We start from the raw sequence: 15,773 nt of genomic DNA, 5'->3' as shown, positions 1-15,773 counted from the left end.
TTTGAAAATTGTGTCTTCTCATAAGGTTCAACTGGATAGGACTAGCTTGGATACGTGACATATAATCCGACCTAAGGACAACTTTTGAATCTTATGAGGAACTGAATTGGATTTGTACTTAACCTCTTCAATTCACTGATTGACCAAGACATTGGTGGTTGGTTAATTGAGGAGAAACTGAGGAACTAAGACATTGGAAATTAGTTAATTAAGGTTCGTCGTGAAAAGATATCTGCATGCTTTAGAATAGGTAAACAAGGTTTGATTTTTCTAGAGTTTAAACATCTCCGAAACCCTTGACATTCATCATTATTATTCTCTCTCAATCAAGCATATGTTCACTGTCCTCTTTCTAGCATTCAACATTCAAGCATTCTAGGTTTTAGCATTCATCAATCCAGATTTTATTTGATCTAATTAGAAATTTAACTCGATATTTGCTTGCTCAATCCTTTAATCCTCGTGGGAATGATATCCACTCACCGTGGTATTACTTGAATGATCCGGTGCACTTGCTAATATCCGTGAGCTTTAGTTTTTGTTCATCAAGTTTTTGGCCCTGTTACCGGGGAGTAACTAAGATTGGCAACATACATTGGGTTAAATTACTAAATTAGATCCTGTTTTACTCTTTCGTTTTGTTGTTTTGTTTTCATTCCTTTAGCTTTCTTTTTTTTACCACTGGTGCCTTTGATCTATTTCTTTGTGTATGCAAGGGAGTGACAATTCTAAACCTCTTCAGTATGATCCTGAGATTGAATTAACTCTATTCTGATTAAGAAGGCAAGCAAGAACTAGGAAAAAAGAGAAGAAAAAGATGGCCAAGGGACAAAAAATGCAAGGAGAACCCTTGGAGGCTTTACCACACCCACCACTGACAGTTGTGGCAATAGCATAGTGAGACACACTATGGAAGCTAACAATTTCAAGTTGAAACCTTCACCCATCTAATTGGCACGGCAAGACCAATTCATTAGTAATCCTCAAGAAGATCCAAACATGCACATATCTAGCTGGTGCACGAATCCCCACACTTTTATACATCTGTACCAGCAAGTACACTGGGTCGTCCAAGTAATACCTGAGTGAGTCAAGGTCGATCCCACGAAGATTGTGGTTTGAAGCAAGCTATGGTTATCCTGCAGGTCTTAGTCAGGCATATTCAGAAGGTTGTTGGATTGATAGAGTGAAAAAGGTCTAATATAATAGGGTGCTAATACTTTATGAATTAAATGGAATAATAATGGGAATATAGTTGAGGATTGGAGTTGCTTATCCTTTTTGAATTAATTCTGGTATTACTGTCTCCTTTGCCTATGAGTGATTTCTTCTATGGCAGGCTGTATATGATTGACGCCTTTTTTGAGAGGTCATCAATAATCATTCGGATCTGAACCCCATGGTTAGTGCGGATCCATCTCTTTGAGGGTGAAGCTCGTACATTCCATTCTCTTTAATGATCTCACTCAAAGCGCCACAGACAATGTCGAATCTTCCGGATAGGAGGAATGCTGCGTGATGAGCGGATAATTTATACGCTTTTTGGCATTGTTTTTAAGTAGTTTTCAGTATGATTTAGTTAGTTTTTAGTATATTTGTATTAGTTTTTAAATAAAAATCACATTTCTGGACTTTACTATGAGTTTGTGTATTTTTCTGTGATTTCAAGTAATTTATAGCTGAAATTGAGGGACTTGAGCAAAAATCTGATTTAGAGGCTGAAGAAGGACTGCAGATGCTGTTGGATTCTAACCTCCCTGCACTCGAAGTGGATTTTCTAGAGCTACAGAAGCCCAATTGGTGCGCTCTCAATTGCGTTGGAAAGTAGACATCCAGGGATTTCCAGCAATATATAATAGTCCATACTTTTTCCGAGTTTTGACGATACAAACTGGCATTCAAACGCCAACTTCCTGCCCTATTCTGAAGTTAAACGCCAAAAACAGGTTGCAAACCAGAGTTAAATGCCAGAAACAGGCTACAACCTGGCGTTTAACTCCAAAAAGAGTCTCTACACATGAAAGATCAATGCTCAACCCAAGCACACACCAAGTGGGCCCGGAAGTGGATTTCTGCATCAATTACTTATCTTATGTAACCCTAGCTACTAGTTTAGTATAAAAACTACTTTTAGTGATTTATTTCACATCTTTTGATCATCTTTTGAACATCTTTTGGTCATTTTTGAGACTATCTTTGTATCACTTTTGATCATTGATCACGTTTAGGGGGCTGGCCATTCGGCCATGCCTGTACCACTTTCACTTATGTAATTTTCAACGGTGGAGTTTCTACACCTCATAGATTAAGGTGTGGAGCACTGCTGCTCCTCATGAATTAATGCAAAGTACTATTGTTTTTCTATTCAATTCAAGCTTATTCCTATTCTAAGATATTCGCTTGCACTTCAACATGATGAATATGATGATCCGTGACACTCATTACTATTCTCAACCTATGAACGCGTGCCTGACAACCACTTCCGTTCTACCTTAGATCGAGCGTGTATCTCTTAGCTTCCATTCCAAAAGATCAGAGTCTTCGTGGTATAAGCTAGAATTATTAGCGGCCATTCCTGAGATCCGGAAAGTCTAAACCTTGTCTGTGGTATTCCGAGTAGGATATGGGAAGGGATGACTGTGATGAGCTTCAAACTCGCGAGTGTTGGGCGTAGTGACAGACGCAAAAGGATCAATGGATCCTACTCCAACATGATCGAGAACCGACAGATGATTAACCGTGCAGTGACAGTGCATTTGGACCATTTTCACTGAGAGGACGGGAAGTAGCCATTGATAACGGTGATGCCCAACATACAACTTGCCATGGAAAGGAGTATGAATGATTGAATGGAAGCAGTAGGAAAGCAGAGGTTCAGAAAGAACAAAGCATCTCCATACGCTTATCTGAAATCCCACCAATGAATTACATAAGTATCTCTATCTTCTTTTCTGTTTTAATTATATTTTAATTATCAAACTCATGAACATTTGAATTCGCCTGACTGAGATTTACAAGATGACCATAGCTTACTTCAAGCCGACAATCTCCGTGGGATCGACCCTTACTCACGTAAGGTTTATTACTTGGACGACCCAGTGCACTTGCTAGTTAGTTGTGCGGAGTTGTGACAAAGAGCTGAGATTATTTTCGTGCGTACCAAGTTGTTGGCGCCGTTTTAGAGATCACAATTTCGTGCACCAAGTTTTTGGTGCCGTTGCCGGGGATTGTTCGAGTTTGGACAACTGACGGTTCATCTTGTTGCTCAGATTAGGTAATTTTATTTTAATTTTAAAGCTTTTCGTTTTTATTCTTTTTATTTTCAAAAAAAAAAAAAACCAAAAGTTGGATGTTTCTTGTTTGAGTCTAATGTCAATTTTTAAGTTTGGTGTCAATTGCATCTTTTTAATTTTTCTTAAAAATTTTTTGAAAACTTATGCATGATGTTCTTCATGATCTTCAAGTTGTTCTTGATGAATTTCCTTGTTTGATCTTTGCATTTTCATGTTTTGTGTCTTTTCTTATTTTTCATATGTATTTTCAATTTATTAGTGTCTAAACATTGAAAATTTCTAAGTTTGGTGTCTTGCATGTGTTTCTTTTCTTAAAAAAAAAATTTCAAAAACATGTTCTTGATGTTCATCTTGACATTCAAAGTTTTCTTGGTGTTCATCTTGACATCAAAGTGTTCTTGCATATTTTTCTTGTTTTGATTCATAATTTTCATATTTTGAGTCATTTTGATATTTTTCTCTCTCCTCATTAAAAATTCAAAAATAAAAAAAATATCTTTCCCTTATTCTTCTCATAAATTTCGAAAATTTGGATTGACTTAGTCAAAATTTTTTAAAAAACTTAGTTGTTTCTTATGAGTCAAGTCAAAATTTCAATTTAAAAAGGTTCAATCTTTAAATTTTAGAATTATATCTCTTAGTTTCTTGTTAGTCAAGTAATCAACTTTAATTTCAAAATCAAATCTTTTTAAATTTCTTTTTCAAATCTTTTTCAAAATGATCTCCAATCATATCTTTTTCAAAACTTAATTTCAAAATCTTTTCTAACTTCTTATCTTTTCAAAATTGATTTTCAAATTTTTTCAATACCACTTAACTTTTTGTTTGATTTTTAAATTTCTTATCTTTTTCAAAACCATCTAACTATTTTTCTCTCTCCAATTTTCGAAAATCACTAACAATATTTTCAAAAATCTCTTTTTATTTAATTACTTCATTCAGTTTTCAAATTTTATTTTATCTCTTCTTTTAAATTTCGAATTATAACTAATATTTAAAATAAAAACAAAAATATTTTTATTTTATTTTATTTAATTTTCGATTTCTTCCCTTTCTCATCTTCTTCTATTTATTTATTTATCTACTAATATTCCTCTTTTACTCATAATTCGAACCACCTCTTCTCCTCTATGTTCGAGTTCTTTTCTTCTCCTTCTTCTATTCTTCTCTTCTTCTACTCACATAAAGGAATCTCTATACTGTGACATAGATGATTCCTCTTCTTTTCTGTTCTCTTCTTTTTCATATGAGCAGGAACAAGGATAAGAATATTCTTGTTGAAGCTGACCCTGAACTTAAAAGGACTCTGAAGAAGAAGCTAAGGGAAGCTAAGGCACAACTCTCTGGAGAGGACCTGACAGAAATTTTCGAAAAAGAAGGAGACATGGCTGAACCAAATAACAATGGTGGAGATGCAAGGAAGATGCTTGGTGACTTTATTGTACCCTCTTCTAACTTCTATGGAAGAAGCATCTCAATTCCTACAATTGGAGCAAACAACTTTGAGCTTAAGCCTCAATTAGTTTCTCTAATGCATCAGAATTGCAAGTTTCATGGACTTCCAATGGAAGATCCGCATCAGTTTTTAGTTGAATTCTTACAAATCTGTGACACTATCAAGACCAATGGAGTTGATCCCGAGGTCTACAGGCTTATGCTTTTCCCTTTTGCTGTAAGAGACAGAGCTAGAACATGGTTGGATTCACAACCTAAGGAAAGCCTGAACTCTTGGGATAAGCTGGTCAGTGCTTTCCTGGCCAAATTCTTTCCACCTCAAAAGATGAGCAAGCTTAGAGTGAAAATCCAAACCTTCAGATAGAAGGAAGGAGAATCCCTCTATGAAGCTTGGGAAAGATATAAGCAACTGATCAAAAGGTGTCCTACTGACATGCTTCCAGAATGGAGCATCATATGTATATTCTATGATGGTCTGTCTGAGTTGTCAAAAATATCATTGGACCATTCTGCAGGAGGATCTCTTCATCTGAAAACCCCTGCAGAAGCTCAGGAACTCATTAAAATGGTTGCAAATAACCAGTTCATGTACACCTCTGAGAGGAATCCTGTGAACAATGGGATGCCTCAGAAGAAGGGAGTTCTTGAAATTGATACTCTGAATGCTATATTGGCTCAGAACAAAATATTGACTCAGCAAGTCAATATGATTTCTCAGAGTCTGAATGGATTGCAAGCTGCATCCAACAGTACTAAAGAAGCATCTTCTGAAGAAGAAGCTTATGATCCTGAGAACCCTGCAATGGCAGAGGTGAATTACATGGGAGAACCCTATGGAAACACCTATAATCCTTCATGGAGAAATCATCCAAATTTCTCATGGAAGGATCAACAGAAGCCTAATCAAGGCTTTAATAATAATAATGGTGGAAGAAATAGGTTTACCAATAGCAAGCCTTTTCCATCATCTTCTCAGCAACAGACAGAGAATTCTGAACAGAGCCATTCTGGCCTGGCAACCATAGTCTCTGATCTATCCAAGATCACACTAAGTTTCATGAATGAAACAAGGTCCTCTATTAAAAATTTGGAGGCACAGGTGGGTCAGCTGAGTAAGAAGATTACTGAAACTCCTCCCAGTACTCTCCCAAGCAATACAGAAGAAAATCCCAAGAGAGAGTGCAATGCCATAACCATGACTAACATGGCCGAACCTGGAGAGAGTGAGGAGGACGTGAGTCCCAGTAAGAAAAGCCTCATGGGACGTCCTCTGGACAGAAAGGAGTTTTCCTTTGAGGAACCAAAGGAATCTGAGGCTCATACAGAGACCATAGAGATTTCATTGAACTTCCTTCTGCCATTCATGAGCTCTGATGAATATTCTTCCTCTGAAGAGGATGAAGACATCACTGAAGAGCAAGTTGCTAAATATCTAGGAGCAATCATGAAGCTGAATGCCAAGTTATTCGGTACTGAGACTTGGGAGGATGAACCCCCTTTGTTCACCAATGAACTGAGTGCATTAATGAGGCGGACATTACCTCAGAAGAAACCGGATCCCGGAAAATTCTTCATACCTTGTACCATAGGCACCATGACCTTTGAAAAGGCTCTGTGTGACCTGGGGTCAGGGATAAACCTCATGCCACTATCTGTAATGGAGAAACTGAGAATCTTTGAGGTACAAGCTGCAAGAATCTCACTAGAGATGGCAGACAAATCCATGAAACAGGCTTATGGACTAGTAGAGGACGTGCTAGTGAAGGTTGAAAGCCTTTACATCCCTGCTGATTTTATAATCCTAGACACTGGGAATGATGAGGATGAATCCATCATCCTTGGCAGACCCGTCCTACCCCAGCAAAAGCTGTGATTGATGTTGATAAAGGAGAGTTGGTCCTCCAGTTGAATGAGGACTACCTTGTATTCAAGACTCAAGGTTCTCCTTCTGTAACCATGGAGAGGAAGCATGAAAAGCTTCTCTCAATACAGAGTCAAACAAAACCCCCACATTCAAACTCTAAGTTTGGTGTTGTGATGCCCCAACAAGCTCTAAGTTTGGTGTTGAGAGGCCACAACACTGCTCTGATTATCTGTGAGGCTCCATGAGAGCTCATTGTCAAGCTATTGACATTAAAGAAGCGCTTGTTGGGAGGCAACCCAATGTTATTTAATTATATCTATTTATTTTCCCTTGCTATTTTATGTTTTCTTTAGGTTGATGATCATGTGAAGTCACAAAAATAACTAAAAAATAAAAAAAAAAACATAATGAAAAATAGCACTAAAAACAGCTCACCCTGGAGGAAGAGCTTACTGACGTTTAAACGCCAGTAAGAGTAGCAGAATGGGCGTTAAACGCCCAGTCTGGCACCATTCTAGGCGTTTAACGCCAGAACAGAGCATCTACTTGGCGTTTAACGCCAAAAATGGGAGAAAAGCTGGCGTTAAATGCCAGAAACAAGCAGCAACCTGGCGTTTAATGCCAGAAGTGCACTCTAAGGGCGTTTTGATGCCTAAATGGAGCAGGGATGCTAAGTCCTTGACCCCTCAGGATCTGTGGACCCCACAGGATCCCCACCTACCCCACCTCTTCTTCTCTCATCTTCACACCCTTTCATAACACTCTTCCCCAAATACCCTTTACCAATCACCTCCATATCTCTTTCCCAAATACCCTTCACCAATCACATCCATCCACTCTTCCCCAAAAACCCCACCTACCTCCAAATTCAAATCCTTTCCCTCCCAAAACCTAACTCTAATACACGAAACCTAACCCTTCCCCCACTAAAGAACTGAAGATTGACGGTTTAGAATTCAGAATAAATTCCCGTTTCAAGTATAGTTTCTAAATCGAGCAATCAACCTTTCTTACAAATGTTTTGGTTGTCACAAGTAACAAACCCTTTTAAAATTGATAACCGAAGTATTTAACCTCGGGTCGTCTTCTCAAGGAACTGCAGGGAGGTATGTTCTTATTATTGGTTATGAGTTTTGTAAATTGGGGTTTTGAAAGTAAGGAACAGGTAATTTAAATGACAAATAAAATAAATAAATGACTATAAAATAAACTCTTGTCAAGGTATAAAAATTTGGAAGTCCTATCCTAGTTGTCCTTATCAATGGTGATGAGAATTATATTTTGCTCTCCACTAAGTCAACCTCTAACTATGAAGGTAAGTCGAGTGGGTAAATCAATTTGACACCTAAAGTCCTAGTCAATTCCTAAGGAGAGACTAAAGTCATAGGGAATTAAATCAATCAGAAAAGATAATAATTATCAATCACGATGAGTTTGACAACTCAAGATTTACCAATTAATCAACCAAAGCCAAAAGGGGAAAATCTAAATTATTAATATAAATGAAGGAAAGCAATCATGATTTTGAAATACCTCAAATTATATTAAATAGAAAATAAAATCTAAATGTGAATGGTTCATAAGCCAAATTGGCAGCAAAAGTAATTAAAGAAAATCATTAAAGTATCTGAAAGTAAAAGAGGAATATAAAGTAAAAGGAATATTGAACCTGATAAAGAGTTGAAATTAAAAATCCTTTAAGAGGAATCCTAATCCAAAAACCTAAGAGAGAGGAGAGAACCTCTCTCTCTAAAAACTACATCTAAACTATGAAAAGTGAATAATTGAAGACATGATAATGAATGGATGCATTCCCCCACTTCATAACCTCTAATCTGTGCCTTCTGGACTTGGATCTAGGCCAAAAAGGGTTTCAAAAATTGCTGGGAGCATTTTCTGTAATTTCAGGTGCATGGCGTCTGTCACACGTCCGCGTGGGTCACGCGGTCGCGTCATCTGGAGTTTTCCTTATCAAGCTTTCGCTTCGGTCATGCGTCCGCGTCATCTGTGTTCTGCTTAAGGCGTGCGTCTGCGTCAGTCATGCGTTCGCGTCGCTGCCTTTTCGCGCTGGGCATGCGGCCGCGTCGTCCATGCGTTTGCGTCGCTGCCAGTTTCTTCAAAAACTCCATTTCGTGCTTTCTTTCTATTTTTGTATGTTTCTTTTCCATCCTTTAAGTCATTACTGCCTTAGGAGATCTGAAACTACTTAACACACAGTTCACGGCATCGAATGGTAATAAAGGGTAATTAAAATAATTATTTTTTAAAGCATAGGAAACATGTATTTCACATATATCACATAATAAGGAAGGAAAAGTGAAACCATGCAATTTACATGAATAAGTGGGTGAAGGGTTGAATAAATCACTTAAATTGAGCATAATATATATCATAAAATATGGGTTTATCAACCTCCCTACACTTAAACAATAGCATGTCCTCATGCTAAGTCCAAGATAAAGAGTAAGGTAAGGTTAAAGTGGTGGAATCTCATGCAATGCAATCTATCCTGAATGCAAGTACTTAAATGAATCATGCAATTCTAATTGTTATTCACTTGTATATAAAACTTACATGTAGTTAAATTAATTCACATCCTCAAGGAATCATATATGCATAGCCAAACCCTAGATAATGTTAAAGCACTTTTACAATTGAGATGGGTAAAAATATTTTACAAACTTGCAAGATAATTAACAATTCAAGTAGAGATATATGGTGATGAGTTATTGAACCCTCATTGGATTTTGTGTTTACTCTCTAGTCACTCAGTGTTTATTGGGTTAATCACTCTACTCTTCTTTTTATCCTTACTTTCTATAACTTTGTTCTTCATCTAACCAATCAACAATTATAGAATATAGGCATACAAAAATCATGAGGTCTTTTTCAAGGTTATAATGAGGCCAAGGTAAAGGTAAAGGTATATGTATAAGGCTAAGTGAGCTAATTAAGTGAATCCTTGATTAGTCTAAGATCTCACCTAACATACATATTTTGTAATTCCAAGTTTCTTAACCTATTTGCCCAACTTTTCTCACTTTGTATTGCAAGCTCATGCATTAACTTTAATTTTGTCCCATGTGCATTGATTCTTTTTATTTTTGCAATTGGGGAATTTTCGCATCCCCTTAATTAAATACTGAAAATAATTTTTTTTAATGCACATGGTAATTCAATTGTTTTGATTTCACATGAGCATGCTTCCCAATTTTTATTTTGAAACATCTTTATTCTTTTTAACTTTCTACCTTTGTTTCTATCATCCATGTTCCCATAAAGTTCCCCACACTTAAACAATACATAATTTCTATCTTAAGCTAACCAAGGATTCAATTTGGGATTTTTATTTTGTTTTTCTGCTTAAGGCTAGTAATGTGGTTCATAGAACAAGAGGGAATTAAAAAGCTTAAGGGGGCTAACAAGGGTGATGTAAAATATAGGCTAATTTGGGATAAGTGAGGAAAAATTTGAATGATGGCCTCAATCATCTCTTAGTATGTATCTATACTCTATAATTGGACATATAGATTAAAACAAAGTAAAGAACACCAGAATAAAAAAGAAGGGAAAACACACAGGAATAAAAATTATGGTTTGAATGTAACCATACAATTAAGCTCAAAACTCACAGGCTGTGTGTTCTCTAGCTCAAAAATCATATATCAGTCATACATGTCATGCAAGTAGAAATTAAGAGTTCCCATTATTCTCAATGTAAAATTTTTTTGGGTGGCTTTAAAGTTTTAGTGTTCCTCCTTAATGAAATGTTGTTAACTAACTAACATGTTATGCTCTATATACAAGGTGTGTTGATTGTTTTTGATTATGTTAAAGTCTCTAGTTTACTTTCTTTTTACTTTCAATTTAAACCAAACTATCATATGCTAAAGGGGTAAACTATACTAATTAATCCACATATTCTATAACTAATAAGTTTAGAATTGCAACTAAACTAAATGGCTAAAATATAAACTAAAGTGCAAAATGCGGAAATAAAGTAAAAATACAGCAAAAGAACAATGTATAAGTACTGAAAAATAAAAATAAAGATAAAAATACAGAAAAATAAACAAAATAAGATAGAAAGAGTCTGTAGTGGTTCACCAAAAAGAAATACGCTAGGGATGGCAACCTCCCCACACTTAAAATAAAGCATCGTCCTCGATGCTCATTCAAGCTAGTGTGAAGGAGTGTCATCACTGAAAGGATGGGCTGCTGGAGTCTCGGTGGTGGCCTGAGGATCTGCAGACTGGATGAGGGTAGGAGGATCTGTCTGCTACAGTAGAGGCTTTGACTGGATAGGAATCTCCGAATCTGCAGCCTGAATCTGGTGTGGCACCTCCTGCTGTGGCGCAGCCTGCTTTGGTCCTGCCTGTGCAGCTTGGGTAGGTGTCTCCTCCTCGTGATCGTCCTCCTCCACCTCAGATGTATCAGAAGGGATGTCAGGCTCGGAGGAAATGTCACCGCCGGATCGGATCATCAACTTGACGTGCTCATAACGTCGCTTGTTGCGACGCTCCATACGATCCAAGCGGGCGAATAGTCGATGCACCAAATGGTAAATAGGCTCAGGAGCAGCTGGAGGTGCAGTGGGTAGGGCTGGTGCAGCAGTGGAATAAGAAGGGACAGCTGAAGGCGTGGCTGTCTCATCAGAAGCAGTAAGGAATGGAGGTCTGTAGCCTAAAGCCAGAAACTTCTTGCTGTGAGGAATGATCTTCTTGCAGTTTGCAGCAGTCGGCTTCGCATCAGCATCCTCCTAAGGCATGTCAGCTCGACGGCCTAGCTGGGTAACCAGGTAAGGGAAAGGAAGGGTGCCTCTGACATGGACCCTGGCCATAAAGTGCCGGATGAATCGTGGGAGGTACAGGTCCTTACCCTCCATCACACACCAGAGAAGGGTGATCATAGTGGCAGGCAGCTCTGTCTCATGAGTGCTCAACATAACAAAGTTGCTCAGGATCTGGTGCCAGAGCCGAGCCTCATCATTCAGATACATCAGCTTGATTTCTTTAGGCATTGTGGTGTTCTTACCCATGACCCATAGGACAGTCGGATCAAGGGCTATCCTCTGCTTGACAGCATCCCAGTCAAATCTCAGAAAGTGCATGTCCTCTTCAGCCTTTTGGTAATCGTCAGGCTGATCTGACTTAGGCTGAAGCTGCAGAATATCCTCAATGGCCTCTTCAGTGACCAGTATCTGTTTCCCTTTGAGGTGCACTGCATCCAAGGAAGTCTTGAAATAATTGCAGTAAAACTCTCTTACCCAGGAAGCATTGACCTCTGTCAGGTTTCTCTCCAAGAAGAACCAGCCTCTCTGTTTGATCTGATCGGAGGTGTACTGTTGTAGTTCTTTTGGAATTTTCAAATTCCTCTCCAGGTACAGATTTCTGGAGGTAGCAAACACTGGATATTTCAGCTCACAGTATCGGTTTGCAAACTTAATTGGATCATTGGCAGGGAGGAGCTGGTCAGCCTTCTCCTGCGGGGTAAAGTGCTTTTCCCGCCAGGAGTCATCATGCATAATCTCCAGGATAGACATAGAGGATTCACCTCTTTTCCATTTGCCATTTGTTGCTTTGCCTTTGCCCTTACGCTGAGGGTCAAACATCCTGAAAAACAGAAATCTAAGATATAATAAAAACAGGAAAACAAGTAGGCAAATAACAAGATAAGCACATAGTGGCAAAGGAGCAGTTGAATTATGAAATGAGTTGAATAATTGTGCATTTTGGATTGTTTCAGAGTTAAAAAGCTGAGATGAGAAATTACAATCCAAAATATGTTATAAGTAGAATACCTGTTAATTAGGAGAAACAATAATCATGTCATGAGTTAAAAAAGTTGAAAGAGTTAGTAAAAAAAAAAAACAGAGGGGGAAGTTAGAAAGTGAAAAGTGGTTAAAATTGAAAAAGAGGTTAGAAAGCGAAAATCAGTGAGTTAGTAAAAAGAAAGTCAGAGTAAGTGGCATGATGATCGGTTTCTAAGTTACAAGAATTTCACAATTTTAAGCAACAGTCAACTTATATTCAAGAAAGGAAATCAGGTTGTTGATGATTCATATAGATATAAAAATAGCAAAAAATTAAAATCGAATCATCAAAAGTGCAATTTATTAACCAGGAAATCGAAAGGAATAAGAATGCGGGCCCGTGCATTCATGAAGTGGTTTGGGGAAAGCTAAGTAATGCCAAATTCAAATTGCCAAAACCAAAATATGAATGAAAATCAAAACAATTTACAGAAAATTGGGCAGCATTCCGGCTAAAATTGGATGTTCCCGGGTAATAAACAGCAAGCAGAACAGTTCATATAAATTAAAATAAAGCTGCAATTACATATACGGAATATGAACATGAAAAAGCAGTGTAAAAAGTAGCATGAAACAGTAAAGAACAGCATATGAACATTATTAACATCACAGCAACATCAGAATTGCGAAATTGATAAAACAAGAAGCACGAACAGCGCAATTATCAGGCTTAAATCCACTAACCACATGCTAGCTACCTAACCTCCTAGAATCCACTACAAACATGCATCTCTAACTAGCCTAGTTTGAACATAAACTGAAAAATATGCAAGTAACTACGAATGGGAGAAAAGTGGCGTTCGGCAGAACCTGGTGGTTAGAGGCACAAGAATGGAACTAAGAGAGGTGGTGGGAGTGGGGTGGTGTTGGTGGTGGCGCGGCAGTGACATAGGGCGGTGCAGCGGTGAACCTTGGTGGTGGCAGGGATAGTTTGTTGGTGCTGGGTTAGGGTTGGGGTACAGGGAGGGAAGGGAGAAGTTCGAGGGTTGTGGGGCGGAGGGTGGTTGTGATGGTGCGGTGGTGGTTGTGGGTGGCCAGGAGCAGAGAGGGAGCAGTGGGGGGTTAGGGGGGAGAGAATGGGGCGCGATGGGGGTAGGGTTTCGCGTCACTGGGGGTTAATGAATTTGAATCCACGCGAACGCGTGGGGCACGCAATCGCGTGGCTAGGGTGGAATGAGGTTGACGCGATCGCGTGAGCGACGCGATCGCATGGAATGGAGAAAAGGATGAATGGCGCGGTCGCGTGAGGCATGCGACTGCGTCGCTGGAAATTGTGCTAAACGCACAATTCCAGCATCGTTTCAGCACAACTCTCTGTCTCCATTTAGGGTGTTGTGTAATCCACGCGACGCGAACGCGTCGCTTACGCTTTCGCGTGGGATGGGTGTTTTGCAAGTGACGCCTTCGCGTCAGGGACGCGAACGCGTGGGCCGTTTTGTGCTAAATGCGCACCAGCCACACGATTCCAGCCCAGATTTCTTGGCGTTGGATTTTTACGCTGATTTTCAGATCACGCTTTGCGTGATTGACGCGGACGCGTGGGAGGTGGTTTTCGCAACTGACGCGAACGTGTTAGCAATGCGGTCGCATCGCGCCCTCTTCTCTTTTTTTTATGCAGGTATGCAATTATGCAGTATGTGATGCTAATGCAAATGCTATGAATAACATCCCGGTTCAATAAAAATAATATCACATAAAATCAAACAGTACAAAATAAAAATTGAAGAAGAAACGACCATACCATGGTGGGTTGTCTCCCACCTAGCACTTTTAGTTAAAGTCCTTAAGTTGGACATTGGATGAGCTTCCTGTTATGGCGGCTTATGCTTAAATTTATCCAGAAATCTACATTAATGTTTTGAATGCCAACAGCCTCCGGGGTCCCAAACTAGGCATGTAAAGCTGTTGAGCAGCTTCAAACAGGTTCTCAGGCTCCCGGGGTGATGAATGTCAGAATAGATTCCAGGATCCCAAACTTTGCTTTTAAATCCGCCTTTGTCTTGATCTATATTCTTCGATCCAGGCGGTTTAGAAATTGTATTCTCACCAAGATGACCAAACGTCTTCTGAGATCCATTCAATTGAACTTGATACCAATCCTTGCACTTCGAATTGAAGCGTGGAACCTTATTGAATCTCTTACACCAGCTCTGAGTACGAGCCATTTCCCTCTTACTCTTAAAGTCGCAGAGAGCTCTAAGCTGGCCATCTGTTTCAAGCAAACCATATTCAAGTGGAAAAGTAAAGATAAAGGTTAAGGATTGTACCCACTTGAAGGTTGTATTAGGTGGTAATGGCCTTGGGATAGGTGTTTCCAGTGGTTCTGTAAGTTCTACTCCCTCGTAATCTTCTGTGAATTCCTCCACTTCTTTGCAAACTTCTTCAACTGCAACCACATCTTGATCAAAGTCTTCGATATCTTCCGCATCACTCAAGTCATAAGTTGGAGGTTGAGAAAAATCTACCTCAACATCATCTTCATATTCGCTTGGATAAGGTTCTTCAGTCTCAGAGAATTCACGTGCGGATGCGAGTTCATTACTAGGAGAACTTGACTTGAGACTATCATCATCAAGGAAACTTGCGTCTTGGGTTATTCTGTCTAGTTCTTCATGAAATACCTGCTTTGGGGGTTGTGCACTATCCTCCTTAGCATCAATTGTAACGTCCTTGACGGAATTTTTCACAACTCTGGATTCCCATGGAGGTTCAGCATCTCCTAAATCTTCAATCAGTACTTCTTCTTCTTGGATAATTTGAGCTTCCTCCAATTGTTCCAGAACAAAGTTATGCTCATTACTGCCCATTGGGATTTCTAGTGTCTCCTTCATGCTATGTTTGTCATTAGATTCTCCACATAAGACTATTGGAGTTCCTTGAGTGTCTAAACGTCTGGAAGATAATTGTTTTATTGCTTGCTCCAGCTGATGAAGGATTGTATGAAGTTGATCTACTGTTTCCTTGAGGCGAGCTTGTGATTCTCGAGGTGATGAATATGGACATGGTACATAGGGAAGTGGTGGTGTTTGGGAGTAATTGGATTGGAATTGGGGTAAATGAGGATCATACGGTGGTGAATCGTGAAAAGGAGCTTGTGAGTGTGGTGGTTCAAAGTTATGTTGAGAGGATGGTCTATAGGTACAGGGTGGGGCTTGTTGGTAGTTACAAGGTTGTCCACCATATCTATTAGCTTGGTATGCATTGTAAAGTGGTCCTCGTCTGTGATACTGTGAAGGGTGTTGTTGCCTAAAGGGTTGATCAAGTCCTCGTGGCTCCATCTATCTTTGATTGCTCTGACCTTGATGCATGTTCCTGCTATAACTTTCGTTCCCTTCAACAATATTAGAAC

Source organism: Arachis ipaensis, chromosome B7 (genome assembly GCF_059453495.1).
Source record: "Arachis ipaensis isolate K30076 ecotype BB chromosome B7, ASM5945349v1, whole genome shotgun sequence".
In the NCBI taxonomy this organism is placed as follows: Eukaryota; Viridiplantae; Streptophyta; class Magnoliopsida; order Fabales; family Fabaceae; genus Arachis; species Arachis ipaensis.
This window is presented reverse-complemented; position numbering follows the sequence as displayed.